General features: G+C 35.7%; 1 protein-coding gene across 2 annotated transcripts in view; it reads right to left on the minus strand.

Annotated features, from left to right (window-relative positions):
• ARID2 (AT-rich interaction domain 2) overlaps positions 1 to 21,110 on the minus strand; it is a 105,724-nt gene that overhangs the window by 71,755 nt on the left and 12,859 nt on the right. The window contains exon 2 of one of the 2 annotated variants that reach the window (XM_056341233.1): positions 7,162 to 7,249. The exons of the other annotated variant lie outside the window; for it this stretch is intronic. The gene's annotated coding sequence lies outside the window, so the exon portion shown is untranslated. The remainder of the gene's footprint in view (positions 1 to 7,161; positions 7,250 to 21,110) is intronic. 2 annotated transcript variants of the gene reach the window in all.

The following is a 21,110-nucleotide window of genomic DNA, read 5'->3' on the forward strand; positions in this document are numbered from 1 at the left end:
AGAATCTATTTAATGTCGGGTTGCCTTCAGTTAAAATAATGGATCTTTTCTAAGATACCAGTAATTTAACATAATGTACCACACCCATATTCTGTACTGCCAGCAGGCAATAATGGGAGAAGTAGACTGAGATCATCATGTGCAACATACTGTTACAGTTTTAACAGCTGTATTTTTACATGCAAAATAGTACACTCGACAGAGCAGTGGTACGCTTAAAGAACTGACAGTGCATTTCCCAAACAGTATTCCTGCTACCTTAGAGCAAGTTTGCACTTCCAACTTCCTGCCTTCTAATTATGAAAATCTCTTCTTTGCCTTGCCTATCCTTGCACCTTTCAGATTTACCACTGCAGTCATGGATCACTGTGTGAGACAGTAACAGCAAAAACTCCCACTTAATTCAGGTAGCACTGGTCTTATTTGTGCAATCACTTTAAAATGCTGCTGACATGTCAAACAAGGCATGGGAAGTTCAGCACCATGCAGGAGTTGCATTAACAGTGTTAAAACAGAATTAAAAGTGGTTAATACCATTGTATGTTAATGCAGATACAAACCATATTTACTCTCAGAACTTCATCAGAATGGCTACTCTAAAAGCTGAACCATCTAATTCGGTAAGTTTCAAGTACAAATAACTATGTGGTACTCGAGCACAAAGGAAGATGGGTAAGAAGAAGCCCTCTTTTGTATCAGCTCAATGCCACCTGTGCTGCCAGCCTTCCACTTCCAATTTCATACTGCAAGTTCAATAATCACATTAACAGTTACATTAATGTAACCCAGTAGTTCTTTCACTACTGATCTGAGTTCAGTATAATTAATAATATCCTCAGCATTTAAAAAAAAAAAATTAACTCTTGTGGACTAAACAATCAATTGTAGAATATGCTATATTATGAGTAAGTCAATATTGTCATACTTTCAATTGTAAAGAAAGGACGGTACTTTAATCAGACAGTGCTATCACACAAGACTATTTATTATTACCTGCATAGTTATCTTACTTAAGAAATCCTAAAACATGTTTTTACAACAAAAAATATTTTTCAAAAAATAATCAACATACATACTGTAGAGATCAAAGTATCTGTTAATGATTTTTTGTGAAAGATGGAAACAATTCTAGAGGAGGGAAAAAGGCTTTTAGTATGTCCTTAAAGTAGTTGGCTCCCAGTGAATGCACATCACTTTATTTAATCACTGATACCCATAGTTTCAGAAAAGCTGGGATGCAAGCCAAAAAATAGCAAACCTAGCAAACAGGGCTAGAAAGAACTTTACAAAGATTATCTTGACCATTAACCCAAGATTGCTTACGGGTACTGATCAGAAGGTATCCCTTCCTGGCAAATGTTAGTCTGATCTGTTTAAAAAAATGCCATTCAAGGAGATTTCATGGATTCTCTACAGTGAGATGACTACCCACTGCTTATGTGAGAAAACTTTTAACAACATTTAATATAAATCCCACTTGCTTCAGTCACCCTCTTCCATTGCTCCTTGTCCCTCCTCCAACAGTCACAGAAGACATTTTAGTGTATAGCAGGCCCTTTCACATACTAAAGAACTCTACCATGTCTCTTTTGTCTTCTCTTCTGTAGATCAAACAAAACATTTTTCTTCCAGTCTTCCCTCAAATTACATTTCCAAGCCTTCTGATCATTTAACAGTAAGCGTGTGTAGGTAGATGGATGGGATAAGGGAAAGAAAGAAAAAATACTTAAACTGCTCAAAAATATGTAGAAAACACCCTAACAAAATTTGCACTGAAAAATCCAACAACAACAACAATAAAACCCACTAAACCAAACAACAACTTTCTAAGAATTATGAAATACTCATGCAAAAAGAAGGGATACAATGAAAAAGTATTGGTATCAAGATGCACTGGTATCAGGATCTTTCATGTTACTATACTGTTAAGCAAGCACGACAGGCTAAAGATGCTTATGGAAAATCAGCATGTTGCACTTTCAATTTAAATAAGGCATACTCTTATCTTTCTCCCGTTTTCCACAAAAATACCAAGCCCACTGTGAGACCAAACTATTCTGATAAAATGATTATACAGGACTTCATACAATTGAAGGAAACATGGTACAAGACCTTATGAAATAGACAACTCTTAAATTCAGACCTTATTTTTTTTAAGTGCCCAAAGTTTTCAAGTGTCAAAGCATGAGTTTTCACTTCTCCTGATCCCTGTTGCTGCACTCTTGCAGTAGTCCCCCTGTAGTAAAAGCCACTCTAATAAAGTGAAGTGAGATCAGAAAAAAAAAAAAATCTGTAAGAATTCTAATCTTACCCAGTTTACATATGGATTCCTTCAAAAGCTTTAGGAAATCACTTAGCATCCCTTTTACTTCAAGTAATATATTAACATTACACTTTGTTTACAAAAGTAATAGATACAAAGAATAAGATGTATTTCCCCATCTGCAAAATGCGAAAAAGTAATTTAAATTATTCTTGCAAAGTTTTGTTTATGCTTCAGAAAGTACTCTGAATTTGAAAGCAACACTTTTTATCATATTATCCTGTTTCACATATCATATCCAAAGAAGCTAAGCTTTGTTTTAATTTAACTGAAGTTAGAAATAGATCAGCAAAATTAAGGGGTTGGTTTGTTTTAGGAATGTTGCAGATACTCTAAATACCAGGAACTGGCTCAAAAGAAATCCATGCATTTTAAGACACAGAAACTGAGAGATTAAATATTAAAACAATCTTAACTCTGCCCTGCTGAGCTCTATTAAATGCTATGAGAGATGAACATTCTGATTTATGGGGTTTTAGCATTTGTAGCCCAATCTGTCCTTTAAAAAGATACCTCCTTTTCTCTTGTAGCAGGAAAGGAATCCAAAAGAAAGGAATGCTAAATCCCTGCATCTGCATTTACTGGAAAACAGCCCTACAAGCACCAGTGTTCACAAGAAACATAACAGGCACGCTATTTCACCTGCTGAGATAGCATATAACTGCCAAATCTCTAGATGAAGAGAAAACATGACTTAATCTATGAAGGAGAACTGACTGACTACAATTACACAGAAGTGAGCTGCAGAAGCAACAGGTGAAATTACTTCAGATGTCACAGTTAACACAGCCTTAGCTATTTATCTAATCTTTGCTATAGATTTGTGACTATTACGTATAGCAGCAAGCAGCTCAGGAGAACTGTAAGCTAAATTCTTCAAGGTACTATATAAAAGATTTCAGCATATGTTGTCTGTATCTAAAGTCTGAATCATTTACCTCTTCCATTACTAAGTTAATTTAGGTTAGAAAGATATTGAAACAGAAGGTTACGTTTCTCAATCCAATTCTTCATTCATTTCTGTTCAAACTAATTGAGTTCACTTATTGAAAACTCAGCAGTTTCATTATATACTCCAGAAGTACTGGATATTCTGCAGAGGACAGGCTGCATTCACCACGCAAAACAAATGCAGAAGTCCTTCTTTCAGTTCAAAGCTAAACAGAACCTGTGCTCCTGAGTCACAGTCAAGGCCAACTACTTTTGCGGCACATTCTGCTTCAGGGTTTTACTTTTAATATTATGCTAAAAAGAAAATGAGGCATTTAAAAAGGCCATGTATGAACTGTGGTTTTTTGAAGCATTAGGTATTCCAGTGCTGCATCAGGAACAGCAGGGGGTAGTATTTCAGTGCTTTTAAACCCAGGTACTTTTCAGCAAAGCAAGTGTGTCCCTGCATTTTCCCTCCTAGGTTACCCTTCAAGCCCCCCACCAGATTTCTTCAGCAGTTACCTGGTCCCGGCTGCACGCCATCCAGGCAGAGCTGTCAACCTTATTCCGAGCTGCTCCAGGCAATCTGGCGACCACCTGGCTGTTCTTTTCTGCTCCCTCTGCCTTAAAGATCTTACCAGACTTTTTTATTTACCACTGTGGAAATCATTAGCTTATAAAGGGGTCACCTCACATTGCTAATTTGCATCTTCCTAAAATAGAGACTCAAAATCGTTTTTTTTAAAATTAAAATATTAACTTGTACTGCACCGCAACCACGTCCAACATTTTACAGACTAAAAGAACATTCCTACCATGAGTTTATAGTCCAAACAGATCAAAACACCATTTAGTGCAATATAGAATATAGCAATTTTGTGCATGTCATTTGTAAAAAATGTTCCCGGAGAACAGCAAAGAACTACTTGAATTTTCCCAAACTGAGACAATACTATCCTACCTAGGTTATGAGAGCAGACCACTAAACTTTCAAGTTTTATTTGTAATAGGCTATGTTTGCCAATATTTAGTAATCACATTAAGTATTCCTTCGGTTAGCTTAATTTTACCACGTGTAACGTTAGACAATTCAGATTATGTGTTTACATTGCATATATAGTTACAAATATTTTACCCCCCTCAAACTATTTTTTTAGAAGTTTTAGAGGTTGTTTTTTGTTGTTTTAATATGTCCCCATATTTTATTTTTCTTTTTCAGAGTTTATCCTGATACACACACCTCACCCTCCCCTGCCCCCAAATCCAACTTTGCTACAAATAGCCACAAACATTTGTATAAAATGTGCCATCTACTATTTTGCCTAATATTTTGTTTGCAATTTGAGGACACATTATCACATTAATTACCATGACTGTAATTCAGCATTGTCTTTGATTCCATTAAAAAGCTGATTCCCAGTTTTCCAACAGGATAAATTTAAGTATCTGAGAAACAGGACACATGTTTATTTTCCACCTGTGTGTGTAACATTTTATTTGTATTAGCTCACTTACATAGTCATTTAAGGACTTCTTCCTTAAAATACAGCAAAAAGCTTGCATAAAATACATGAATACTGTTTCAAACCAATTGGTTGTAGGATGGCCAGTAAGAATTGTCCCTCTGATGTTATAATTTGTTTAGGGGAAAAAAACCCAAACAGCTTCAAAATGTAAAGCTCAAAACTTCAGAGTTGCAACAAAATTTCCCTTCTGTAAGACTTACTCTCTCACCAATCTTGCATTTAGTATGCAAAAGTAAAAAAGGGAAAAAAAAGTAACTTTGTAATTAATTTAAATCACCATCATCGCATACTATACTAAAAGGTGAGCAAACTCTGTGATTCTTCTGTATATTACCACACTGTGAGGATGCATCTTTTCAAGCAAATGAAAATTAGTGCAAAATTATTTTACTTATGGTCATAGAGGATCCAAAAGAACATTCACTGAGAAAATGTCAAGTCACAGAAATACTACATGCCAAAGCCACTATTTACTCCTCCCATCTCATTCAAGCTATCCTACTCAGAAATTTTTAAATGATGCACAGATGCCATATGATGCCTTCTCACAGTGGCTGTTTCCACACTGAAGATACAACTGTACTATCAGTTTTAACTGATTTAGGAAAACACTGACCCTAAACAAGCCACCCTACCACCTTCTATCTCTTAAGTAGATTAACTGGACTGAAAACTACTTTTTATCCACAGATCTTTCAGTTCAATCAGCAACCCAATCTGAGTAGCCAGTGACAATGCAAAGTAAGTTACAGGAATCAGCAGAGGAAGACAACTATGCTTTTCAAGTCAGAAGGGAACTGTTACCTGCATCATAGTAGCTGGCATGCTATGAGAATGAAAAGTTTATCAGCAATTAACCTCCACAGTCTCCTCATGATCATTTTATCATATTGTCAAAAGAAGGAATGCACAAGAACAAGAAGACAAGAGACCCACTGGTGGCACACACAGGATTGCCGACTACCAGAAAGATCTGGTAACTATTTTTACATAAAATCAGTTATAATGTTCTAATCACAGAATACTAGGGTTTGCAGAAACCTTTGAAGGTGACCTCGTCCACTGCCTGTTCAAAGCAGGGTTAACTTCAGCGAGGTTGTTCCAGTCCCCATACAGTCACATTTTGACAATCTCCAAGGTCAGAGATTCCTCAAGCACAATACTGAAATAAAAGTAGCTAGTTGTATGCATTTCTACCACTACTTATTTGAAAAACATGTGCCCCCTACAAAAATTATTAAATTACTTTTCAGGCAATTACATGACTTTTGAAGCACATTATACTTAAATATTTCTCAGACTTTTTGAAAAATACATGTAAAACAAACCAACAAGGTCAACAAAGAACCTACCCTGCTTTTAATAATCATATTTTTAATAATATTCATGAGAATCTACAAATCAGTAATCAGTTTCAAGCAGAAGGTGAAAAAAATGGCAAAAAAAAAATGTGTAAAATTAAAAGGGGAAAAGCCTCTGCTTCTACCTATGCTGTTCACATTCTTAAAAGAAATGCAAGTTCCACTATTGCATTATTTTTTCAGTCAACTGGCAACAGAAACATCCGATCTTTGACAGAAGCGATCACTTTTCTGACTTGGTTCAAAATAATCTTTTCCTCTTTTACTTTCTTTCTATTCTAGTCTAGTCCCCAACAAAGAATAATTCCTTCTTCCTGCTCAGGGATGTAATTATGTCTTCATTAGTTCTGAAATGCAGTACAGTAGGAATCTGTTGATTTTTTGGCAGCCTAGGCATACTAAATAAGAATAACCAGATGCTGCTTACATCACTTTCAGATATAGACAAATTAAAAGCAAACCAAAAACCAATGCACAGGTGTTCATGAAAGCAATAAATTCTGAGCTCCCCCACTATTGGGCTCTCTGTTATAAGAGTATTCTACTTTGGGTCCCAAAAAGAACAGCTCACAGCTATTTCATGCCCTCAGATGTACATAGCAAATACAAATTATGCAGATAAAACTCTGTAACCATCTGGTCATCTAAAGTATTTCATATAAACTGTAAATGACCTATTTATTGGTACATAGAATGTTTCCCAGTCTGTATTTTTTTCTTCCTTTTTGTTGTGTTTTGATTGAAAGTTAAGGATGGCAGTTTGCAGAACTCCACGATATGTTATTCCTTTGTTTGCACACCAACAGGTGCATGAACAGCCATTAAGTAGGCTGGTGCTAAGAAGTGCACAATAGCATAACTGCTCAGTTATGCTCTAGAAATCAACGGAATTACCAAGGAGGGAAACAAAATAAACAGAAGTTCATACAAAAAATGAGATAAGTTGTCACTTGCAGGAGTGCCTAGTTGTAACTAAAAATTATACTTTCATTTTCAGCCATTCTTCCAGTTTATGACTTACTAAAACAATAATCACTTCCTGCTTTGGGACTAAAACTGTTCCTGGTCCTCCTCATTCCAGAAGGTTGGTTTGTTTGTTTGTGGTTCCTCTGGAAAGAAAGAAGAAGGGCAGATCAAGGAAATCCATTACTATAATATTTTGAAATGGTATTCACAATCTGTTTGGCTCTCTGGGCTCTTCAAATACTGAGTTCTCAATTATGGTCTTCCTAGAAGCAAAAGACTCTTTCATGAATACACTGTTAGGGGAAAAAATAGTTGAGAAAGTATATATTTAGGATCTCAGTTCAAAAAAGAAACAAAAACAACCCCAAACCAAACAAAAAAATGCCAAAAAAAAAAGACGCCAAAAAAAACCCACCCAAAAAACACCAAACTTCACCACATAAAATTAGCACACTATTTCCTTGACAGAAGTACAAAGTGCAACTAGGGAGATAAGTAAGTGAGAACATATAAAAAACCCTAGATCAGACTATTTTTAACACTGTAGTATTAAGAATTATTGACATTTGAACACATATTGACAACCTGAATACTCATTTTTCATTGGTCTGAGGGCTGTGCTTACCATATAACTTTTATAACTTGAAAAGCAAACAGTTTAATACATTGAATCAATTGTGTGCACTAGAAAGCTCATCTCAAATATCCATGCATTTGGATAAGAGACCTGAAATACAAGAGCTATACAGATAGCCTGGTAACAACCTACAGGATGATTCCATGTATAGCAGTTCGGTCCAAGGCTTGTTGTCTTTGCTTATTTAACTCAAACCCTTTGGAAGAAATTTATTGCCTGTCTTTGCAAATACTCTGTTAAAATGGGAACCAGATCTGATTCAGAACCATCCTACAAATAAGTACTAAAGCGATCATTACTGGTACATCTCAGCCATTATGTAACTTTTAGGAAAAGTACTGTATCTTCACAGTTGTAACCAGCAGATTCTACATTAAAAAAACCTGTTACTGAGCAGCAGTGCAGGTATACGTATACACGTAACACAAAGGAAAGCCTCTCAGTCACCTTTGCAGCTACCTCAGGATGAAAAGGAAGATCCTAACTTCCACTACCTGTCTGCTTCCTAGACCTGACAGAAGCCATCTGGCCCTCTACAATCCCTTGCAGTTGCTGCTCACTTGAAATAAAAGTGAAGAGCAAGGGTGAAGGGCATGGTGTGCAAATGCAAACGGAAGTCTTTACAACCCAGGAGCTCACTTCTACAAACTTGTATTTTCAAAAATATATCATGTACCAAACATGAGATAAGCCATGCAACATCTAAGTGTCTGCTCAAAGACAAATTATTTTGCCAGAGAGCTAGTTACATGAAAATATAAAAACACTCTAACTAAATTATATGCTCAGAGCCAAAGGTTAGATTTTTGCCAGCATATCAGATTTCAAGTCTATTTTTTCAGAAAGCCTGATCCAACCCCTGTGAAGTTTAGTAGAACTTATTTTAACTGGCTTTGATTCCAGTTAACAAGTAGATCATAGAACCAAGAACAGAAGACCAAGACCTTCAATTTCATGTCAAAAAAAAAATAATCCAACCCCCACACACAAAAAACCACACGCCAAAAAGATTGCCAACAGTGAAGAGCTATGTAACATTCTTGACTACTCATTCAAAATGACTGAACATTTTGATGTTTGAGCACATTTTCCAGGCAGAAGCACATAAAAATTACAAATAACTATTTTAATGAAAATACAAAAAAGGGACCGCAGATAGAAGAAAATGTTAGTTTAGTTATTCATTAGGTTATTTTCTATGCTGAGTTAGAAATAACACACACAACAGTAATTTCTGCCCATTACTACAGTAAAATCTGTTTATTTCAAGAGAATTAGAAGAGGAAAAATGCCTAGTCAAATAATGGAAGCTCTGATCCTGATTTGTTTCTAGATGCTTTCTCCAGTGCTGTCAATTATTGACAGATGCCTGAAACTGCCTAGTTAGTTTCACATTTTCTAGAAATAACTACAGGTTAACTGATCCCCTCTATATTACTATACATTTTTAGTGAAGCAGTGTAACTCTCTTCCCTTATAAACATACTAAAAGCCTGACGAAACACAGGTAGCAGAGCCCTGGAGCACTCTGCTACAACAGATCTGGAAACACCTTGTCTCTTGAACCCAAGGGACACAGGAGTTGCTGTGGGGATTAGTAAGCGAAATAAACAATGGTTATTATGAATGTTTAAAGATTAAGGTAGTAAGCACTCTCACTGTGTATAGTCTATTACTGAACTACCATAATTAATAATGAATTAATTTGTAATGCTTTTCAATCTTATTTTAAGAGGTTTCAAAAAAGAAGAGTAAATCAAAGAGACTGACTTACTCCTAAATCAATGTCTTGTCTAAGCCAGTAGGCAGCCTATTCCCTGTCGAACGCAACATGCTTTGAGATTGCATGTTTGTATATACAGTTCATGTGCAGAGTGAAATACCTTTTTAAAACCATATTTTATTAAAAAAAAAACAAAACAAAAAATATAAAAGGTAGGTTTATGCTGCAAAAGCTTGAATAGTTGTAAAAATTATACAGTGTCATAGGGCAAGATTCTGCCACTCATTTCTTGACACAACCCATCATTTTTTATTTTAAAGGAAAGCATTTGTTGGATAGTATCCTTCCAAAACCATTTATCCATCCATTTATGCAAGCTGAAATACCCCAAAAAGAGCTGTAAACACTAATCTACAAATAAGTGACAAATGCAGAAGTTTTTCTAACTGCCACACACTCCTTCCATGCCAGGATACCCAGCATTCTCAGCTCAAAACCCAGAAACTTCACTAACCTTCATGCAAAGGACTGAGCAGTTTGAAGTCACCACAACATGTATGAAGAGAGATGCTATGACCACCAAAGTGCTAAAGCAGAAACCTGCAGTACTATTCAAAACTGAAAAATATTTGCCACTATAACTCCACGTGTCAAAAAATAAACTGATCGATATCTCAATATACATGTCACTTTATACATACCGAGGCAGATGGAACTAATGACTTTAACTTGTTAAAAAGTACACTAGTCTGAGTTATGTATGTATGCGGTAATAAACCATAATAGTTGTTAGTTTGTTTGATACTGGAAGTACAAGTAAGATATTTATGTAGCTATTATTTTAGCTCTAAGAAAATGTGAAATTAGATGAGGTAAACTAACCTTAAATAATGGATACAAACTGAACACCATTGTTTGAAACGTAAATGGAAACTTCAGAAATAATAATGTCACTTAGCTTACATGCAGTATTCCTTACAGGATCTAAATGGTGTTACCTGTCCAAAACTTGAACTGGTCCACCCCTGATCTGCCAGATTTGGGACCAGCCAAGGTATCTATCTAGAGGACAAACCCAAAAGCACTATTTTCACAGTCTGAATGCTTTACTGGCCATATGCTCCAAAGTTTCTTTTTGAATTTGACTTCCACTTTGGAGAAAGAAAAGAAAGTTACTAACATTTATACATACAACATTAGGGAGAAAAGATAAATTTTTAACTGTCAGGAAAAAAAATGTGAACTTTTCAGATGCACTGTATGTTTTTTCTTGAACTTCTACATGATCATTGGTAAATGGCTATGATAGCAATTCTATACTCACTTGCTTTCTTATTAATACATTCCATTTTTTTGCAACTGGCACTCCCAACAACTGTTTTTGTCTACTAAAATATTTTTAATTGAGATACTCTTTAATGAATCAGAATTAAAAAAGTGGTTAGAAAATATTCTCTTCTTAATCATAATTGTAACTATCCATAACTTCAATTAAAACTGACATGTATTGTAATAAAGCATTCACTGAAAAAGACTAAGTCACAGGTGCTGAAGCAATGCTGTAACTTTCACTAAAGTTTCAGTCTTCTACAGCTTAGTTTGTCCACTTTAAAATGAAATCTGCAGTATTCAACTTTGATTTGATCTTTTGACTATATAATATACAGGCAACTATAAACCATCCTTAAAAAAATAACAACTGCAGAACTTCCTTATTTTCTCCTCACCTGCAGTATTCAAAACCACATCACAGCCTAATGAGAAATGGAAGTCATTGAAAAACCACACTTCTTTCAGTGTTGGAAATTGAATATAATTGAACAACTAGTTCTACAGGTGTTTCAAGTTTAAAGGATGTTCTGTCTTACAGGTGTGGCCTCACTACCAGAGAAGCATAAAAATGACATACAAGCAGCATTTGTCATCCAATCTATAATCTGACACTAATACCAATACAATCAGACAGACTCTATTCTGTTCCATTATAGACAAGTATGATGGAACCAATTTCTCCCAAAATACATAGGAACAGACTTCTGGATCTTCAAACAAAAACACGTGGGTTGCTTTTATTTCCTCTGTCATAAACTTTCAGTATTGCCTTGTCATTTTCTATTAGCATGGAAAGAACAAATAGTTTAAATCAAAATTAACCTACCTAATTTGCTGCATCCTGAACAGTAACTATGTGCAAGTTTCATCGTGAAGCCTTAAATCAGGAAATTCCCATCATCTTAGTTAAGTACAGAAAGTAAGAAAAAAATATTTACTAGTGTATATTATCCCAAACATTGAAACTCTTGTATTTTGGAAGTTCACTATATAAGAAACTACTACACGGATAAACTAGACACTGTTGTACTTCACTTTAGCAGTCTATTAATATTTTTCAGTGAACTGCATTAAGAAAAAGTAACAACAAATATTCTGATTTCTAGGACTAACCTATTCAATCACCATACCTGGTTCAAACTTGACATTGCTTCTAAACCACAAGTTATCAACTCACAATACTAATGTTTTGTGAAAATATATTAAACACTCCCATCTTTCCTATTCTCATATGAAAACATAATCCCAAATCACCACATCATAATACTCTGCACAGGAGCCATTTGTGATACCATCATCAGGGATTGCAGCATTAGATAAGAAAAAAGCAACAGACTAATCCTAGCAAGGATTTTATTTTCCTGCAAACATTCCTTATTATAAAACACACTTTAGAAATGCCCACATCATATTCTCCCCACTTTTCTTTTTCTCCCCAAACCTCTCTAGAAAGCATTAGATGTTCTTCTGTTTCACAGTAATTATAATAGTGATTCTGTGAAAAGCCCAAGTGTCAGCATGTACTTTTTTTTTTCCTGCTTTTTTTTAAAAGAAGATAGCAAAGGAAAAAAGACTACTTAGCTTTTGTGCTTTCTTTATACAAAACTTCTCTTTTATCAGTGCACATTAACTATGGTTCTTGGAAAATACACCATTAAACAGCTTATAAGAGGTAGATAAATTTCTTCCTTTTTTTACCTTCCAGAATTCCTCATTAGGAATTTTACATTTCTGTATCACATGAAAAACCAGCGGCAAAGTATTCTTGCTAAAGCTACTTAAAACTATGCTGCAAAACCAACTGTTCTTGGTAGCCTGTAGAAGTTCCTAAGAAATTAGATGAATGATGCCCTATTTCTACCCCTTTATATATCCACCATCAACTCAGAGCATGTCTAGGAACTGTGGGGAATGCCTTGAGTAATTTTAAGAAAGCATCTAAATTCCAGATCAGTTAAATAATTCTGACATTTCCTAAATTCCGTACGTTAGGGGTTGTGGTGGTGGTGTTTGTTTTTAATAAAACTCCTATTAAACTTCATTTCTAAAAAGTAGTAAGAAAATGACAAAGGAATGCATTACAAATTTTTCCAACAGCCTAACAGCATTAGAGATCAAGAGGTAGAAAGTAATCATCCCAAACAAGTCATGAGCTCTTAGTGTCACAAGATGAGTTAGGGAAGACAGAAGCCAACTTCCTTCTCCCCTTTATCAAAAGATGGGAAACTCTTGCTTTATTTGTTCAGTTTCCTGTGTTTAAAAAGGAAAAGAGGAAACCAGCACAATTGCAAAAACTCCAGAACAGGAAGACAAGAAGGTCTTCAGAAAAACCAAACTGTTCTTTCCCCACCACCACCAACTCCTGAGTCCCAAAAAGAACTTATGTATCATCTTGGCTACTGCATGTTACTCCTTGCTCTTTTGAGAGCAGCATAGGTGCCATTCATATTTTTACCATTCAGTTATCATTCTCACATGCTGTCAAGATTAACCTGAAGAACACAAATAAAGGAAAGAGAAAGGGAAAGACAATTTTAACTATGTAAAATGCAGACAAATCAGAATGTAACAATGGGACAAACAGAAGGCACTTCTGCAACTATAAGGTCTTGACCTTGCCAAATTGCAGTATTCTGCTACAGCCAAAAGTAGTTCTGGAAATAAAAAAAAAAAGTCTGAAGTTACCATAATGGAAGAGGTAACTAAGGAACTGCTAGCAGTTGTTCTACTAGGTTAAATGTAAGACACCTTACCTCTGTCCACAACCATAAATAAAGCAAAAAACCCAGAACAAGAATCCTTATCCTCTTAATCTTGAGTAATTATACAAATTGCCCGTCACTTAAGTGCTTCTGACATTTTTGGAACTAAAGAAAATTATTCTTGGTTAAAATAGATTATTTTAACTGTAGATAAATGAATTGTTCCAAATTGTTCCAATTTCTTCCAGTGTTTAAGGGTTTTCTTTAAATGCCAATGAGAGTATTTTTCCTCCAACCCATTTTACTAAGAACACCACAGTAAGAGCCACTCTTACCAAAACTGTAATACTGTAAAATTCTATTATGCTAACCATAATCTGCAAACAGTAATACATTTAAATAAACGATTCACTTCAGAGATGTTTTTATTATTGCAACATCATGCGTATCTTTAAAATATTTTTACTTTCTATGAATATTATTTAATCTAAAAAGCACGTTGTAAAATCTTAGTACACAGTTAATGTTTTGTTGTAAATGCATATTCAGAACTATTTCTTTACCAGAATTACATGTTTTACATAGTGTATATTTGGTACATAGCATAGTTCTCAGATATACAATAGCAATAAGCACATTTTAAATTAATCAAATAACTATTAGGTAGCTTTACTAGACCACACATACCTTACATAAAAGGCAACATACTGAAAACTTCATCTGAAACAAGGGAACCCTGGCACCATGCACTGTCCCACTCAGAGAACACTCCTGATTTAGAAATCTATGGGAAGTAGCATTATTCACTTGCTTCAGACAAAAGGCAAACACGCACACACTACCAGTCTTCAAGTGACAGGTAAAGCATCACTACATAGAAGTTTAATTATAATTCCTCCCTACTCTTCCATACAAGTGATATGCAGACATCAACAGCTTTATACTAGCTATAAATTTGACACTTCTACTGTCCTTATGGCATCTGATTAGAAAGTAAAAGTACTAAAGTAGCATCTTCACTATTTCTGCAGGAAGGCAACAGATTCCTTGCATTCATGAGCAATACAGACGACTAATACCAGGCCAACAGTAAGCCACTCTAACTACAGGTGAAGTAACTTACTTGGTTTTGAGATCACTATATAAGGCAGGGGTCCTCAAACTACGGCCCCCCAGGGTCCTCAATCCGGCCCCCGGTATTTACAGACCCCCCCGCCGGGGGTTGGGGGGGGAAACCAAACAGCCGCAGATGACTGCCTGCCACTGCATCCGTGCACCGGCCCCCTGGTTAAAAAGTTTGAGGACCCCTGATATAAGGTAAACCCTAAAACTAATTGATCTTAATGTTGTAGTAAATCAATCATTTTTAGAATGGTAAAAGAAAAGTAGATTTGCTTACCTTTTTAAGGGTAAGCAAAGGGGGGACATGAAGACTAGTACCTCTAGGGAAAGATTACAAATGGGTAAAAAAACCTATATAATCAGGGCAGCCTCAAATATACATAAAAACGCAGAAGCAATACACTGAGGACAAGTTTGAGAAGAGTTTGAGGCAAACCACCTACTAAAATTTTGTGATAACGCATCCCTGATTAATCAGGGCACTGGCATTTAGGTTTTAATTTATCTACACAAAAATACAACTACTACCACGAACAAAAGAAGTTCCTAATTAAAATTGAAACTTCCAAAACACTTGAACATGAGAGAGGTGATATTAAAACTTTCTATTCCAAGCTGAGAAACTGCTTTGTGAGAAAAGCTTCTTGGATCCATGCTTCTAAGACAGAGACTCACAGACACATAACACCTAGTGCCAGCTAGCCCACAATGAAATTCTTCCATTGCCAGAGTAGTCTTCCACTGCCATAATTTCCTTTACTGACAAGGACTCCACAAAAAATCTTCAATTAAATCAGATTTCTTAGGTATGAAGTATTACACTTGCTATACAACTGCAAAATACAACTCCAACAATCCATTTTGGTGTCAACAGACATCTGTTATAAACACCATTTTGTTAGAATGAAAACAAGACTGTAACTTTCAGGGTGAGAACTACAGTACACGAAAATAAACACCCTTTCAACCAAACACCTTTTGTAAGGTGTTCTTACCAAAAAAAACCCTTGCCAACCTTAGGGAAGGTCAGTTTTACATACTGCATTACATTACTGAACATGAATATGTAATAATTTCTAAGAATAAAACAGATCTGTTCTATCCTAAGTGAGAAACACTTGTGGTAGCAGTTCTCAAACTTTTAGTTAGGTAACTGTATCAGTTCAGACTCAGGACTGTCTTTCTCCATTGATAACCTCCCAATTACTGGTCAAAGTATACATGGAAATTAAATGTAATGAAACTCCACCCCACAGACTACATTTCAACCTTGATTATTAAGTAGGGTGCTACTGAGAATATCACAAAAGGCAGCTGACCACTGAGAACCAGTTTTAAAATTCCAAAGCACTAATATAGTACATGAAAAAAGAGGTGAGAGATAACCACTCAGTCAAAAAGATGCCACTTGCTCAATAACATAAGCATTATTGATAAAAAGCATACCTTTGTCTTTTTTTAGACAAAGGTTAAAGGGAAAAAATCAGTCCTACGGATGATCTTATTTCAAACTTAAATCAACATTTAATTCTCTCTCTTTTGATTGTTAATGTTGGAGTCTCTATATTCTTTTACTCATCAATTAACTTCTACATTGATATTTGAACATGAGTGCACAGAGATGCATGAAGATTGAGATACAAAGGGAAAAAAGGTAAAGCAACAATGTCAGTAACATCCAGCCAGTAAGTACTGCTGTTCACTGGCATGATCCTGCAGAAACATACTTCCATGGGATTTCCTTCCTCTAAGAGAAGATGATCTTGCCTTGCCTAGCAGGAGCAGGATTATTCCAGGCACCACAGTCAGCACTTAAATTTTAAGAGAGGTCCATTAACAGCAATACATTACGTGTAAAAGTAAAAAGAATGAACAGAAACTCTAACTGGTACATTCTCTGACAGATTTAAATACCATTTGAATTACTTAAAAAAACAAAACAAAACAAACAAAAAGAAACAAAAAACAACACCTTGGTTATAAGGAAATAAATACAAAGCATTACATAAATAATGCCTCAAATATCCTACTAGATAACTCCTGGAATTTATCATCATCTTTTTAGGCATTTCAGTTCCCACTGTAAGAGAGATATCAACCTATCAAGGATTTGAGCCTTGGCAGAATGTAATTTAACAGCATTTGTTTTCAACTGCCTCTCCATTCCCTCTCTGACAAAAGGTCCAGATCTGTACCAGGGATTCTCTTGTTCCCCTACTGACGGTATGTTACAAAATTTCTTAATCATGCATCATTTTACGCTTGCTTTCTTACATTCTATTTTCAACCTTAACTGTCAATTTTCTATTACTCATAATCAGACATAGATCTCCTGTATAATTATTATTAACTCTATGCTATTTGTACTCTTTTCACCAAATATCCTCGTGGTACTATATAATTTTCTTTGATTATGTTTCTTGATTACACAAGACTTCCTCATGGTCAAGGGAAATGTTTTCAAGCATGATTCAGTAACTTCTGCACTCCATAAATCTACCTGTCTTAACACTTTCGTATCATCCTTTGATGAACTCTACCATTTTACTTTCCATACTGTAATCTGATGATTAAAGAGGCAATGATAGACGATGTGTAATATTCTCTCAAATATTATGCATTTTGCAAATAAAGTCTATATACACATAAACATTCTACATGACAACCTGTGACTAAGAAAGCTCTCCTGTTCTAGGATCACTCCTGGCAAAATGTCCCTAACTCAGCTTTCTTGAAAGTACTACAGTAACAACCACCTCTTTCATCATCATGTATCTCCATTTTAAAACTTGCTAAGATCCTCTGATCTTTCTCTCTCCTCCTCATTTAGTATCCAAATACATACTACTCTGAGACCTTCTGAAGTTTTTGCTAATTTGATCATTCTCATTAAATTGCTGCTCCATTTTAAGCACTAGCCAAAACCCCTATTTCTCCATCTGTAAATAACTTCCAAGAGACAACACAACTGTTAAGTCCTGAAAATTACCTAAGTGACAAGACTTGATCTACTGTAGTAAAAACTAGTTAAAAAGGGGGGAAAAAAAAGATATCAAGAATGGATACTTGCCTAAATGAGTTGAGTCTTTTCCTCTGTATTCTCTGTGTTCTTCCTATTTAGTTTATGATGGGACTTCCCTGAGTATGCATGACAACCTCCAGAAATTTAAAAGCAAGGCAAACAAACCCCCCCCCTCTTTTCAGAAAATTAACCATAAAGCAATATGAGTAACTTCTAAACTTGATCTATTAAAAATAAACAAATAAACTACAGCAGAACTAAGCAATTAAAGACCAGAATCTGCAGCTAATGCAGTCAGTGGGACCCCAATGCAGGTCTACATGAAAGCATATCTCTTACAATGAAAAAACAAAACAAAACAAGCCCTCACAGACACCAAAACCCTAAAAGCAGAGCTCATATCAGTACTGGGGAGCAACACCAGCAGCACAGCAGCTGCTGAAGGGACAGCAGGCCTGTCTGCTTGAAAAGGGATACCACAAGCTGCTATGTAAGATAACAGCAATAATTTCTGATGTACATAGGCAAGCAAGAACGATGACCTACGCTCTTTTTCCACCCTCCTCTACGCACTGAGGTAGAGAAAGAAGATATTTACCCCTTTTTAAATGTGTTGCTTTTATTCTCTGGAGACATCAGTGTGGCTGACAGCTCAAGAGACTGACAATAAACACTACTGCCAAACACAAATTTACATTATCTTTAGTAAAAATTAAAAAAAAAAAACATAGCAAAAATAATTCCACTCATAGCAGAAACAAAAACTATGTAACTGTATGATAATATTTGTGTAGCATGGTAGAAAGTGCAGAGTTGTATGAAAAATATAGTTTGTCTGCACCTTTGACTAATTCACCTACCTTCTAGCCACTCATTGTTTTGATCAGAACAACTTACATTCCATAATCTGGAGTAGTTTTAAACAACAGGCATTTCATACACTCTGCTTACAGCAGGCCGGGTTTAAAACTTCTCTTTTCAAATTACACAAGCCTAAGGCCCAGGACAAACAACAGTTTCATATCCCATATGATCAAGAACACAAAAAGAAACAGTACCTTGCACCTACTGCATTAGTAAGGTCCAAACTTGGTGTCTGTACACAAAATCTTTGTGTTTGTAGGTATAAAAGAATTTTCTTAGAATTTCTGAAAGTTTGTGCCATTAAATCTTTTCCTCTCTTGTTGAAAATTCATTCTTAACGTGTATATAATATTAGAGGTGGGACAGAAAGTCCATGCAACCTATCCCAAACTTAAGACAACGTCCAGTCTTGTATGTGCTATATATATACACATATAATAGAATTTATGCATGTTATATAATCGACATACAAAATAAAGTATTCTTAAGCATTACTAATTTTCCTAAAGTGACAACAGTACTTGAATAAATCCTTACTGATCAAGAACTGTATCCTTCTCAGCTTTCTTAAGTGCAGCAATGCCCATGAAATACTTTCCAAGATGAGAACTTTCTCCCTGCAAGCTCTTTAAGGAACAGATAAAAACCTTTATTTGATTATATGCAATTTTAAGCCTTTATGATATTTTAATAAAAGTATAAAAGTAACAGTAATTGTGAACATGACAGATTTTTTTTAAACCAAAATGAAAACGGTAAATTCCGTGTTAATGAAAAATATAAACTAACAGAACAGAAATTAATTCTGTTCGTGCAGCACTAGTAGTGCAAGCAAGGATGCAGAAGGACCACTAGAAGGTTTGTACAAGTAAATCATAACCTTACTGTAGAAAACAGATGGTGCAACTTCAGTCAGAGACCACTCAGCACTTTACAAATAATGACAGCCTTCACTCAGTAGTGACCCAGCATCTGGGGCACAAGTCAATTAATATCCAGTGACCAATTTAAATGAGGGAGTTGGCCACGAAAGACTAACTTACCAGCATTTGATTACATAACCCCTCCTTCTACAGTATCTACCCAGTCCACCCTCTTCCAGTGTCCTCCCCACCACAATTCCCACATTTCTGTCCCCTCATGCAATGCATGAATATACCCAGCTTGCTCTGTATTCACAATCCTTCCCTTTCCAATTCAGCTACCTATGCTCAAATAGTCTCCTCTCCCCCTCTCATTAAAATACCTCCAAACACCTTGTCTTCAGTCTTCTTTGGCCTACAGGTGACACAGAAGCACCCTGTGTTATTTGGCCCAACTGGAGGCAGAGTTCGCATGTGCCTCGCAGCTGGACAGCTGATTACTCAGACTACAAATGCCTTTTGCCAGGCCAGCAACCTAGCAGTACCCATGCACCTCAGACCCTCCAAGCTGCAGGTTTGGATCAACCGGCCACCTAGTCAGGAGACGTGCATCCTCTCTATGGGCAGCTGCCAAGTCAAGAAATATATGATGTTTCTGAAGCCACAAACCATAGCAAATGCATACGACCTGGACCAAAAAAGTCTTGAGGAAAATGACACAGCCCTGAAAGTCGCTTCTACCTGGTGGCTTTCTACAGCAGAATCCTGTACTATGCACCCTTTAACGTTTCATCTAGTAAGGCAATCAGATCAACAATCCTGTACATTTATATTGTTGCTGTATATTATATGGTATGCAAACAATCATATTTATACTTTGTCTATTTCACTGTAATATTCCATCATTATTTCCACAATATAAAAAAGTTTTAATCATACTTATTTTGAAGCTGTGAGTACTAGAAGTCAGCAATACTACAGATCATGTTACACTAGTGAAATTACAATAAAAATGAGTAAATTATTCGATAAGTTTCTGAAAACAAGAAATAATGGTAACAGCTTTTTGTTTTTCTTACTTAGCTAGATCACCAAGTAGTCCCCACCAAACAAAAGCAAGCTTCAATTAATTTACTCGTATGAAAAACAAATCCTGTTGCTTTCATAAACTCTTCGAAAACAACCACCAAACCTTGCGTCTGCAACTTTTACTTACATGCAAAGACCTCCTGAAGACAACTAAAGAAATCAATGGTTTACACCAGTTTCAGTATCTTAAGTTTTGAAAATATCTTTATTGACTTTTTTTTAGTTTCTTTCCTTGCTAAAGCAGGTACATTTTGTGTTAATATACACCTGACCTTTATAAGCACACTGCAGGAATGACACAGGACCAATTTCAGCCCAGCTCTGAAGAGGGATGAGATTCTCCCTAAGCAGATCTGGGAAGTCTACAAGCACAGCTCTTACAGCAGACCTACAGAGGCACCAAGTCACCATAAAACTAATGGAATATTTTTGCTTTCTACCAGGCACATAAATTTATGGACAATCATCATTTTAAACTGCACCACACACAAATATCCACACAGAAATATATCTGTACATTTAGGGAAGCTGGGTGTTTGTTTACAGTTATGTGCAGAACAGTAGATTATTTTTGTCACTTTTTTCTTTGACCTTACTTTTAAGAAGCACTTTATTCAACAGCTGGACTAACTCTGTTTAAAATACAATTA

This window comes from Falco biarmicus, chromosome 5 (genome assembly GCF_023638135.1).
Source record: "Falco biarmicus isolate bFalBia1 chromosome 5, bFalBia1.pri, whole genome shotgun sequence".
NCBI classification, from domain to species: Eukaryota; Metazoa; Chordata; class Aves; order Falconiformes; family Falconidae; genus Falco; species Falco biarmicus.